Below are 13,369 nucleotides of genomic sequence, written 5' to 3' on the forward strand. Positions count from 1 at the left end.
GACCAGTATTAAAAGGAAATCTTCAGTGTATCAGAAAGTTTCAGTTGTTTTAACAGAACACTTGGAAAGAGCCAATATTTGAAGAATCCACAGCAAAGCTGTGTAGGGTTTCACAAACCAAGGACGTGTTAAAGACAGCCTGAAATGATTAGGGAACTAATATGTTCTGTGGCCTTTACTGCAGGCCAGGAATAAAGAATTAATCTCCTTCTGGGGTGGCTGCTGGGATATGAGTCACTTTTACATTTGCTGCTTAGATAGATTCCCCAGTGATGTCTGCAACACACCTACACTGCACCCCCCACAGAAGGTAAACAATTTATTCTTCATTGTTGCTGTCACTGCTGCAATCACAGCAGGATAGAGCTCCATTTCCTAAATGGAAGAGGTGACAGAAGGAATGCAATAATGCAAATTGATAATGTAAATTTTGAGGGTGACTTTGGAATACCGGTGGCTTGGCAAACCTAGAAAATACAAAATAAAATCCCTAGAAAATACACGAACTGAATAAACACTATATGAACAGTATTTCCCAGAACCAGGACCTCACACATGCTGGGTTTTGTCTGTGTTTTCTTGTAGAAATCTGTAGGAAACAACTGAGTCAAGCTCCCTACAATACTGCAAGCACCTTAGTATAAAAAACAAAGATAAAGCAATAAATAAAGAGCAGGACCTTCTGTGAAAAGTTTGTGCACCTAACTGGAGAAGGATGAAATACTGACAGCTATTAAATCCAGTACTCTCAATGCACCAGAACCTCTACAGCTCTGCTGGCCAGACACTGAAAATAAGCACTGGAGAGGGATCACTTCATACTGACCCTACCTCTTATACTTTATTTAAGGCTCTTCTGAGGATACAGAGGCACAGTTAAAGCAAATACCCCCAACCCTACATGGCTTGGAAGAAAGGAAAACTCCATTTGCTCTTGTCGCCTCCCTTCTGTGTATTTTACATTCACTTCAAAGTTACAAAGGCAAAAAAAAAACCATCCAAGACAAGGTGATGTGAATTAAATCCCATCATGTTACAAGTTAAGAAGTCTAATTCTTTTTCAGGTCAATCTGGGCACTTTCTGGGACATATTTTAGAGCAGGATTGGTTACACCAAGGCTGTGGGTTCAGTCTCGGGAAGGACCATTCATTTAAGAGCTGGACTTGATGGTCCTTGTGGGTGCTTCCAACTCAGAATATTCTGTGATTCCGTCACAGTCCAATTTCCCAGGAGCGTTTTGCCTGAGACATTATAATTAAGCTAATCAGAATAAATGGCATACCCTAAATAATAAGAAAACTTAGTCCTACACACAGCCCCAACTTTTCCAAGCATTGGCAAGCTCTTCCCACAAGCTCTTTTTGGTGATGGCACAGTGCATGAGGAAACTGCACATTCTTGGTGTCCCACCTGGTGAGCAGGTTTCCCCCACAGATAATGGCTGTGAAAACTGTGCTGGCTTTGGGGGATTTTACAGAGCCAAGACCAACTTGTGTCCTTTCCCAGAGCTCCATCCTGCAGTGTGAGTAGCCAACAATGAATCACCTGCAGGAGGACAAGACAAACCTCTGAAGCACACATTCCAGGTAGCTGAACTATAGAACAATTTCTATTCATTAATTTGGTTATTTCTGGAAGAAATGAACCACATAAGCAGCAGGTGCATATGCTAATAGAATGACTTCATGATTTAATTAAGCTATATTTCCCTACAGAGTAATTACATATGTTGTTTACTCAACTTTTTTAAAGGCCATTAAAAAAAATTGCAATCACATTCATTCCTGGCTAAAAATAAAAGATCACAAGAACTTCAAACACACAAAGAAAATATTAGTGAACAGACTCAGTAGATCCTGCACATAGCCAATGAACACTTGCTATACACAATGCCATACAGGAGCTGCTCTAACAGATGGTGTTACCCCAACTCCTGTTAAAACCTGTCTGGTCTGATCCCACCCAGTGATGTGTGAGGAGATATTTCACATTGGCTGCCTTGGCTGTAAGAAAACTTGGAGTTCTGAGGTTCAGATTAGATATTAGGAAAAATCTCTTCATGAAAATGGTTGTGAAGCAATGGAATAGGAAGCCCAGGGCAGTGGTGGGAGTGTTCAACCGTCCCTGGAGTTGTGCAAAACAGGAGTGGATGAGGTACCTGAGGACATGATTTAGTGGTGAACAGGGTGGTGCTGGGCTGATGTTTGGACTGGATGACACTAAAGGTCTTTTCCAGCCTTAACATTTCTGTGATTCTGGTCTAACCCAGCAGATACTGCAAAGCAACATCTGAAATATAGACTACAGAGCCTAAAGAAGAAGATAATTTAATGAGATGACAATTTTCTGAGCTTAAGACACAAACACAGAACTTTCCTCAAAGGACAGGGGTGGTCTCATCCCAGATGAGTTCCTGCTGCTGCACAACTGCTCCTGGCCTGGATTCCCCACAGCTACAGCTGCTGTTCCCACTGTTCAGTGATAGTACATCCATCACTCTGGAATAGCAAGGCCATGGCACAGATTCCCCAGAGCAGCTGTGGCTGCTCTGGATCCCTGGAAGTGTCCAGGTTGGACACTGGGGCAACCTGGGACCAGGGAAGGTGTCCCTGCCCATGGCTGGGAATGAAATGGGTTTAAGACGCCTCCCAACCCAAACCGTTCTGTGATCCTCTCATTTTCTCCTGTGAAAAACCCATTACTGTGTGGACAATATTAAGATTACAGCCCTGGAAATGATCATGCAGCCAACAGCCACTTGTTGTTTCTTTAGCTACAGTGACAGATTTATCCCTGTGCTCTGCCAATTCACTGCAGAGGAAAACAGGGAATTTCAGGGTGAACAAGCCAATTCACAGGCAGTGGAAAACAGGGAATTTCAGGGTGAACAAGCCAATTCACTGCAGAGGAAAACAGGGAATTTCAGGGTGAACAAGCCAATTCACAGGCAGTGGAAAACAGGGAATTTCAGGGTGAACAAGCCAATTCACAGGCAGTGGAAGACAGGGAATTTCAGAGTGAACAAGGCAACTCACAGGCAGTGGAAAACAGGGAAATTCAGGGTGAACAAGGCAACTCACAGGCAGTGGAAAACAGGGAAATTCAGGGTGAACAAGCCAATTCACAGGCAGTGGAAGACAGGGAATTTCAGGGTGAACAAGCCAATTCACAGGCAGTGGAAGCCCTCAGACCTGCAGGTAACTTAGCCAAATATGACACTGGCATCTAGAAACAGACACAGAAACAGCCAAATTCAAACCCACTGCTGTGGATTCAAGGCCTCTCCTCCAAACTGAGCCCAGACACTGCTGCTGAGCTTCCTCCAAAGGATGCAAATCCCTCCCTGCAGGAGAGACTGCTTTAAATTCCACCTGTGGAAAAGAAACTTCTTTCATTCTTAAGGAGAATAACTCACACCAAGTTATGTTCAACAGAAGGAATTTTAGGCATTTTTTTAAGTCCTTATTTGTGCAAAACTACAAAAATCCAGGTTCCGTCGCATCTGTCTTAAATATGGCTCCAGTGCAGAGACACATTTCCCAGAAAATAAAGATGGGAAGACATTCTGTATTGCAGGAGAGACATGTCACATGCGTGTCACATAGTTATTAAATTGAAAAATGGCACTTGCAGTAAAATCTGAGGATGTTTTCAAAAGCTAAAAGCCACATTTTCCCTTGCTTCACTTGTGCAGGCACAACGTTCTTAAAATATTTCACTAAGGTATTTATTTTTTTCAAGATGCTCTCTGCCCATTGTCCATGTGAGATCTGGTCTTTTCTGTCAGTGTAGCATTTCTGGAAAAGCTACTTCAGCAACTTGCTGAGAAATGAGGAGTTTGTATAAACCAAGGTTTGTAAAGAAGAGCTAGCAAGTGCAACTTACAGGCTGGTCTGACTGCAATCTTACATACAAAAAAAATAAAGAAATAATATATTCCAAGCACATGATTTGTCTTGAAACAGCCAGAAATCAGGGAAACAGAGCACGTAGCAGTTTGGGGTTTTTTCCCCCTTAAAGCAAAAATTTGATTTTAGAAGTACACGTACAAATCTAATTTGCCCAATGGCTTTCCTAGATCCTCAAACTAGCAAAATACCTAATAAAAAAAAAATCTCAGGAGAGAATAATTATTATATTGGCAGAAATTGGCACAATGGGTAATTTTGCTAGAATGAATCAGAGCCATGATGGAGTCTTTGTGTACCTCCAAAAATGTCAAGGCATTTGAAGGATTTTCTTTACATTTTTATTACACACATGAATATTGCTTGTGGGTTACTTGCTCTGCATATTTACATCTTAACCCCAAACACTCAAAATGATGCAGGAGATGTTAATACCAAAGAAAGTACATAAGCTGCCCAGGAGGGTGTCAGTCCATGGAGTGCATAAATGAACTGCTGGCAGGAAAAATGGCCACTCTGGAAAACACAACTTTTTAAAAAGGTCTTACCAATCTCAAGATTATATTCAAAGCTGTAGCTAAACAGAAAATCCACTGCCCAGGGAGAATGACCATGAGCAAATATCTGTGGTCCAGCTGTGTAAGAGATGCAAGAGGAGTTTTTGAAATAATTATTTGAAATAATTATTTGAAATAATTATTTATCACATTTTTTATCAGTAAACTTCAAGCAGAATGGCTTGAGCATTACCTCATGTTCCTCTTTTTGCCCCTTCTTTTTCTACTTAATACTAATATATTTTTACAGAGGGTTCTTCTGACAGTGCTCGTCAAAATTTCACATTTGGACTCAAAAATTGCTTGGTTAGGATTTTATAAATTAAACTGCTCTTATAGTCCATGATCAGCACTGAGATCAGAAGGTGCATTGTATTCTTCAAGAGGAGCCCAGGCCCAGTTTACCCTCTCTGACCACAGAGTTCTCAGAAAACACACTCAGCAAGTAATGAATTTTGCCTGCCATCAATTTCTGTCCTGCACTAGCTCTCCAGCCCAGTTACAGAAATGATTTAATAGGATAATAACAAGAGCCCTTTTTGCCTTTATCATCTCCAACTGAGGCTAAATCACTCATCCTTGCACAGCCTCATTGTGCTCTGAGAGCAGATAAGTGGAAAACAGAACAACAGAGAGCTTCCATTCCAGCTGAAATGAGTCTATTTTCACCAGAAAATGTCTTTATCTCGAAATGGGAAACATGCACACTAGGATTCTGCACTCTGGTTTGCCTCCTTCATATTTAGCCTTCAGTTTGAAGGGCATTTAGCCTAATGACATCTCAGAACATAGATGACACTGATTGTTTTTCTTCCTAAACTAAGAAAAAAATGTTGTAAGAAAATTAGGATCACAAAATCTGGATTTCGGACAAATTTTGAGACACGATAGAATTTGTTTTTCCTTCAAAAAACACTCAGTTTCAAACTAAGACACTGAAGAATATGCTAATAAAGGGAATTGTAACCTTTATGATGGAAGAATTCCCAGCTTACTATGGTCTTAATATACACACATGATGAGAAGTATGAAATAAATAAAAACTGATTTCAGAACAAAAATTTACTGAAAAAAAGAAACACAGCACTGCAGAATGTCCCCAAATGTGTGCCTGAAGTTGCTCAGAAAATGCTTCTGTGTCACCTAATCTCCTGCCTTCATGAGATAAACAGTTCTGCTCCCAGAACAGAAGAGTAACTTGTAAATCTGATAGAGCTCACTGCACATTTGCTGTGGGAAAACACCAAATTCAATCTTTTTTTTCCCCTTTTCTCTCCTGGTATTTACATGGAATACATTTCTGGCAAATTAAAGAACTAATCCTCGTCCTCTTATTTCTTACTAAGTCATTTAAATGTTACAAGCTGATAAACTATTACACACACTGGTGAAAATATCCAGAATTTGAATGCTGTTGTTCTCATTAGAAAATTCATTCTACACAGATCAGGGTTTTATGACCCCCCAAGTCCAAATTTACAAAGGCAAGTGATGCCACTAAGGAATGAATGGGTTTGCTGAGAGTAGATTTTTTTTTTTCCCTTCATGAGACACAATTCCTTCCTCTTGCCTTTTGGATGACATACACTGCACTGGATATTTGTTTTTGCCAGGTAAAAAATGATTGCTTGAAGTACATTGGGTTTGTCATACTGATCTACTGGATTTTTCTAGCAATCCTATTTTGAGAGTATTATCTGTGCTAAAATAACAGTCAGGATTTATTGGGACAAGAAGGCCTGAAAAACCTTTCTAGCAGAAATAGATATATTCAAGCTGAAGATTTCTAGTATTACTCAGATTTTTGGAATCAGACAGGTGCAATTTCATTTATTCAGTGCTTTCTTTGTGTTTTTCAGCAGGAAGACATCAAGAACAAAATAAAACTGATTTATAAGGTAATGCACATAGAAACAATGTGCATTTAGAAATCTGATTTTATGATTTCGGCCCAGGCAAATTTCAATACATCAAGACACATCAGAAGGAGCTGATTGCTGTGGGACCTGGCAATATTTGATGATAAACATCTACCACAGGGACCATATCACTTCTTTTGGCTGACTTTCACATGCATGCCCAGTTTGTAAAACCCTGGGTGAGGAAAAACTCATCTGGCAATGTTTTGTCCATCATATGAGTTGAAAGCAAAATACCTGAGCAGGCTTTGAAGTGTGGTCCAGCAGAAAACACAACTGAAAACACACAGAAAGCACAAAGGTGTCACCTTGGGCAGTGTTGCTGTGGGTCACTGGAAACAATTAATGTTGTGCTGGACAAGCTCCTGTGGGCACAAAGAAAGCCTTTCCAACAGGGAACCCTGAAAGCAGGTCCTTCCCAAATGTTCTGGGACCCACATCAAAGAGGAGATCAGGAAATGTCAGGGAGAGGGAACAAAGCTGGTTTGGGGCCCTTTTCCTGTAGCCCCCCTGAGGCTGGCAGCTCCTGAGCATCACTGGCTGCTCCAGCTGGCTGCAGGTGCAGGAACTTGGGGCTCTCTGGGGTGAGGACAGGAGAGGAGAAGGAGGTTTCCCTCAGCTGCTGCTCTGCACTGCTCTCCTTAGGAGAGGAGAGGCTCCACAGGGTCCCTTCCTGGAGGATGAACACACAGGGCACAGCCCTCAACCCCTGGCCGTGTAAGAGCCACAGAACCACAGAGTCACAGAATGGTTTGGGTTGGAAGGGACCTTCAAGACCATCTCATTCCACTAGAGTAGCTTCTTCCTAGTATCTCATTCAGTCCCACCCTGGGGCAGTGGGCAGCCACTCCCCTGCATCCTGTCACTCCATCCCTCGTGGAGAGTCTCTCTCCATCTGCCTTGGGGCTCCTTCAGGAGCTGGAAGGTCTCAGTTAGGTCAGCCTCAACCACTGTTCTGCACTGGGTCTGCACTGCTCTCCTCCTGAGAGGAGAGGCAAAGGGCTCCATAGGGTCCCTTCCTGCTGTGATGAACACACAGGGCACAACCCTCAACCCCCTGGCTGTGTAAGAGCCACAGAACCACAGAGTCACAGAATGGTTTGGGTTGGAAGGGACCTTAAAGACCATCTCATTCCTGCTGTGTGTAGGGACACCTTCCACTAGACCATGCTTGTTGCTAACATCTTATTTAATGCCACCCTCTGGCAGTGGGCAGCCATTCATTCCCGTGTCCTGTCACTCCATCCCTTGGGGAGAGTCTCTCTCCAGTTGTCCTGTAGCTCCTTCAGGTGCTAGGTCAGCCTCAAGCTTCTCCTCTGCAGCCTTGCAGACAGCCCCAGGTCAGAGCAGAGATCACTGTGCTACCATGGATCCATGTGCTACCATTTGCTCTCCAGAGCAGAGGTCAGACACTGTGGTAGCTCTGCTGCTGGCTTTCAGGGAATGCAGACTGCTGGGGCACAGCAAGCATCTGGCTGTGCACTGCCTGCAGGAAAGTAGGATCAATTCACCTGCAGAGTTAGGGAAAAGGGTCACTTTGATCCAACAGCTGCATGAGCAGCTCGCAGACACAATCTATGAGAACATTAGAGACAGGGAATCAAGAGGAGGAAGACACAAGGAAAGCAGATCCCCAGAAGCAGCAGAGGAACAGCTGGGAGATGATGTGAAGTTCCACCAAAACTTGTGGAATTTTATTTATTTGCCTTGCCAAAAAAAAAAAAAAAAAAAAAAACAAAAAAAAAAACAAAACAAAAAAAAAAAAAAAAAAAAAAAAAAAAAACGAAAAAATCTACTCTGCCCTTTTTCCTTCTCTGCTGAGATCTCACCCTGAGTGCTGCCTCCAGCTCTGGGGTCCCTGCACAAGACAGACAGGACCTGTTCCAGAGGAGATTCTCTGAGGGCTGGAGTGCCTGAAGGGGCTGATAAAAAGGAGGCAGGGGGATTATTTACATGGGCAGAGAGTAACAGGACAGGGGTCAATGGTTGTAAACTGCCAGAGGGCAGCTTGAGATCAGATGTTGGGAATGAGGAATTGTTCCCTGGCAGGGTGGGCAGGCCCTGGCACAGGGTGCCCAGAGCAGCTGTGGTTCCCTCTGGATGTGCCCAAGGCCAGGTTGGATGGGGCTGGGAGCAGCCTGGAACAGGGGAAGGTGTCTCTGCCATGGCAGGGGTGGCACTGGGTGGGCTTTATGACACAAACCAGCCTGGGATTCCATGGTTTCTATGATTCTATAATTAAGTTACAGTAGGAACTTTTCATTCATGACAGAATATCCTGGGGGAGAAGGTTGGACCTGTCTCTTTGCAGTAACCACCAACACAAGAGAAGAACAGGAATATAAAATTGTCCTATCCATGGGCTTAGCATAATGAAACAAATCAGAATTTGGAATTTCATTTCAAAACCCCCAGCTCTGTCCCACCAGTGTTTTCATTCCCACACAAAGGCACACACACACTTGCTCATTCTCTGCAAAGGTCCTACAGCTGTCACAATGCAAACACTTCAATCACAGAACTGCCACTAAAAAGCCAGAAAAGTGATGCCACCTTTTGTGGTGGACCCTGTCCACATCCCTGCCTGAAGGTGTTCTCCCTGCTCTCTGCCTTCTCCAGCCAGGTCCTTCCTGTGGGTCACATCCCATTCTCATTAGTGTCCCTAATGCCACACCAAATCCACCCAAACACTGTGTCCTGTCCACAAACCACATGCAGAACATTTGATCCCCTCTCCTCTGGCAGTGCTGCTTCACTTATTGTCCCCCCTCCCTCAGGATTCCTTCTGGGGGGAGAAAAAAATGCCTCATCAGAGAACTTCTTCCTCCTCATTAACGAAATAACAGTATCAGGTCTAGGGTACCTAATTAACATTTAAGAACTAACAGCAGTAGAAATTAGTATTGATTAGCCCTGTTTTGTCTGTGTAATTAATAAGTGTTAACAACAGAAATGAAGGCCTGTGTAGCTTTTTAAGGTGGTTTAATTTTTTACTGCAGATTTTAGATAATTGTTTTGAATCTGCCTAGGTCTTGCTCAGTTATTTACAGTGGAGCTGATGGCACCTGAGAGAGGGTCAGATTTGGATTCAGGGGAAGTGATCCCTCATTACAAACAACTGCCCACACCTCAGTGGCATGCCAGCCTCACCAGAGCCAGTCCAGGCTCATATCAGAATTATGGACACATCTGTACTTCTGTGTGTTGGCCTTGATGATTTAACCCAGGATTTCAGTCTTGAAGGGCAGCTTGAGCAGTGACTTTTCCTAAAGAGTAATCCAGAAATGCCACATGGAACCATTGAAACAATCTGGTTTGCTCTCTCACCTTGTGCTCACTTTGTAGCACAGGGAATCACTTTCTGCTTCTGTCAGGCAGCCGTGCCCTGAAATCCTAACCCTCACCTGCTGCTGAAAATTCATCTTCCACCTATCTCTGTGCAAAATGTAACCAATGCAAAGTGGTTTTAGGTTTTTTGGACCCTGTTACAAACATAAGGGCTCATGTATTGCGCCCAGGAAGCCAAGACAATAAAATGGAAAGACTTTCTGCCCAAGAGAGGAAAGAAAAGCAAGGAAAAAGGCAAACCAAAGGAACTGATTATATATTAAAGGTCTATTCAATCAGATACAAGAGCAACAACACACAGAAGTTTAAATATTTGAGCTGTCAAAATGAAGTTAAGACATTAAGTGATTTACTGGACAGGGAGCTAAATAAAACACATGCAATATTTCATTTAAAAACAGATTTGTTCTCTAAGGTCTTCCTGTGAAAGATTCTAGATCAGAAGTCCACAGAAAAAGCATTGATTTTCTTATCAATGAAAACCAAGTGGGAAAACATGCAGTGAGATGAAAGGGATCATTCAAATGATTCATGAGTTATGCAGTGATTTTGGTTATTTATAAACTGCTTCACAGTTTTTTTTCTGCAATGACTTTGTTCCAAGTCCTTCCTGCAGACCACCCCACTGGTGTGAACATCACGAAAAATAATTCCAGCCTCAATCACTGCTAAACTGGCAGCAGTCATGCCTGAGAACAGAGACCATTATTGTGTCATCAACAAGCTTCCTCCCCTACATTAATGTCCCCATTTAATTTTCTACCCTGCTTCCACAGAGCAGACACTTCCCATTCCAGCAGAAGAGGGCTGGCAGTGCTCACCCTCTGAAAACCCCATTAAAAAAGCATTAAAGCTGCTACACAGAACAATAAAAGCAGGGGAGAGCTCAGTTCCTGCAGAAATGGGCCACATGAACTCCTGCACTTCTCCAGAAAAACAGATTTGGGGTGCTGGAATATTCTGAGGTGCAGGAAAATGTGGGTAGGTGAGGATAGATTGAAGAGTCCAGAGGTTAAAGCATGGATTGTTCATGTATTTGCTACTATTAAGGGTCAGATGGATGAATAAAGCAGGATAATCTGGGATCTATTTAAAATGAAAAATATAAACCTTGTCTTTGGGCATATCTAAATTATTCCTATGGTGAGACTATGCTTAGCCCTATTATTTCACTGAGGGTTAGGATTTTGGCTCTGATTTTGCCCTTTCCACCACTGCCCTGTCCACCTTTTATTAATTTCCCTAAGAAGAATAGATATCTACAACAAAGCCCACACCTGCCAGCAGAGGTTTTGGGGAAGCTGAGAGGAACTTTACTGCACATTGACTCTTCAGATGCAGACTGACCTGTTTGAAAAACTGCACCGCTCTGGAAAACACAAAACCCAACATCTTCCATCAAAATTCTGCCTTCTCTGGCCTTTCCTTGCTGAGGCAAGCAGCCTGTGGCTGTGTTTGCAGCAAACTTCTGAGAACAGCTGAGCACTAACCTGGGCTCTAATGGTCCCAATGTGAATTTCTCCTGCTTTCAGGGTAATAGTTAGCAAAGTCAGAAAAATACATTTTGTAAATAAACCCTGCAAAAAAGATAGTCCTCCCTTCAGTCACTGAATTGGTTTTAATCTACTTTTTAATGTTAAGAAATGACTAAAGACATCAGAAAGGGATTGTCAAGGCTACTCATTTGTTCCTGCTGTGTGCAGGGATTGTTCAGTTGCCAATGAAACAAATGGCCTGAAGCTGGCTCACTGCAGGAGCCATGGATGGGGCACAGAGTAGCACTGGAACTCATCACCACTGACCTGCAGGACACTGGAAAACCTCAGCAAACAAAGGAACAAAGGTCCTGGCTTCTCAACACAGGAGCTCAGGAGGAACAGGCACCAACCCAACCAGTGCTACAAAACCAAGTGCTCTCTCTGCATGGAGGTTCTCCTGAAATCATCCTGACCCATCACTGCTTTTCATCTGCATGAAAAAGTCTGGGACTGGCATTTTCCAACTGCCAATATTTTGTCCTAACTAATGCTTTTAAAATATGCCTTAACTTCAGAAAATAACAAACCAGAAACATTTTAAAAATATAGAGTATGTGGATTGATTTATACTTGTCACAAGAACTGATGGAAATGACAGACCCATGGTTTCCTAAGGGACAATTACCCCCCTCTCAGAGCACATCTCATCCTTAGGCTGCAGAGTGGTTTGGCTGAGGGGCTATGTGAGCCTTCCCACAAAGGGAACCTGCTGGCCATGGCTGGACAGCTGCACCCAAGGTGAACCAAAATGGTCACAAAATGGACAAGTGATCCTGGGGTCTCTCACTGTGATCAGTTCTGTCCATTTGCATCTTGGAGTTCACTGTCCAATTACAGCTTTAGCCCATGATGTCCCATATATTTTGTTTTTCTCTCTCCAGCCCATGTTGTTTGTGCTCTTGGGCCTGGGATTTGGATCATTTGTCCTTGGTCCCCAGCTGGAGCAGGAATTGTTTTGTCTCCCTGCTCTGTGCACAGAGCTCACCATCCCCCAATGGGAAGCTCAGACCCACACACTAAAGCAGCACAGAATCTGAAAAATATAAAAGCCAAAACCTGAGGCATCACCCTCAGCCACTCCATGTATGGCCCTTCCAGACCCTTCTCCATCCCTGTGTCCCTCCTTCAGACCCTCTCCAATGGATTTGGATCCTTTTATAACCCTCTGTTCTCCTCCCCACCTGCCTTGCTGAACCAGAATCCCTAGGGATGGTGGCTTTACAGCCAGGACACACAGGATTGCTGTGAGCTGCCCCTCCTGCCCTGCCCTGCCAGCCAAGAGCCCCCTGAGGCAGCACCCACCTGGCAGGTGCCTGTCCCTGTCCCAGCACAGGCGCCTGTCCCTGCTCCTGCCAGCCCCTGGACTTCCCACCAAGCTGGAGAGGAACATTCCACAAGAGCAAGTAGGGACAGGACAAGTGGGAAAAGCCTGGAGCTGGGCAGATTTAGGTATGAGATATTAGGGAGAAACTCCTCCCTGGCAGGGTGGGCAGGCCCTGGCACTGGGTGCCCAGAGCAGCTGTGATTGACCCTGGATCCCTGGCAGTGCCCAAGGCCAGGCTGGACACTGGGGCTTGGAGCAGCCTGGGACAGTGGAAGGTGTCCCTGCCATGGCAGGGGTGGGTTTGGATGAGCTTCAAGGTCCTGCCCAGTCCAAAGTGTTCCATGAATCCAGGATTCCATTAGCTGTGAACTGCTGTGGCTTCACTAAGGCTTCCCAACAGGCCAGGAACTCCAGTCATTGTAAAACACCAAGAGAAAAGCAACTGAATGACTCAGTGAGCTGAAAAACTTGACCCATGACAGGAGACTGAAGGTTCTGTGATTTTTTAAACTCAAAATGCTGTGAAACCTCCATGACAACAATTTTCCATTATGGAAAATTGCTGTCAGGGGAAGGAGACAAAACTATTCATCTCAAGACAGGAGAATAAGGGTTAAACTGCAGCAAGGAAAATTTTGCTCAGATGTTAGTGAAATCTTTCTGTCTGTCAAGGTGGCTCAGCACAGAAATCAATTGCCAAGGAAGAGTGGAATCTCTGTCACAGGAGGGTTTGAAGAACAGGCAAGCTAATTAACTGTCAGGCATGGCTGAGGT

Source organism: Agelaius tricolor, unplaced genomic scaffold, assembly GCF_023055355.1.
Source record: "Agelaius tricolor isolate 1412-34295 unplaced genomic scaffold, bAgeTri1.0.p SCAF_13, whole genome shotgun sequence".
NCBI classification, from domain to species: Eukaryota; Metazoa; Chordata; class Aves; order Passeriformes; family Icteridae; genus Agelaius; species Agelaius tricolor.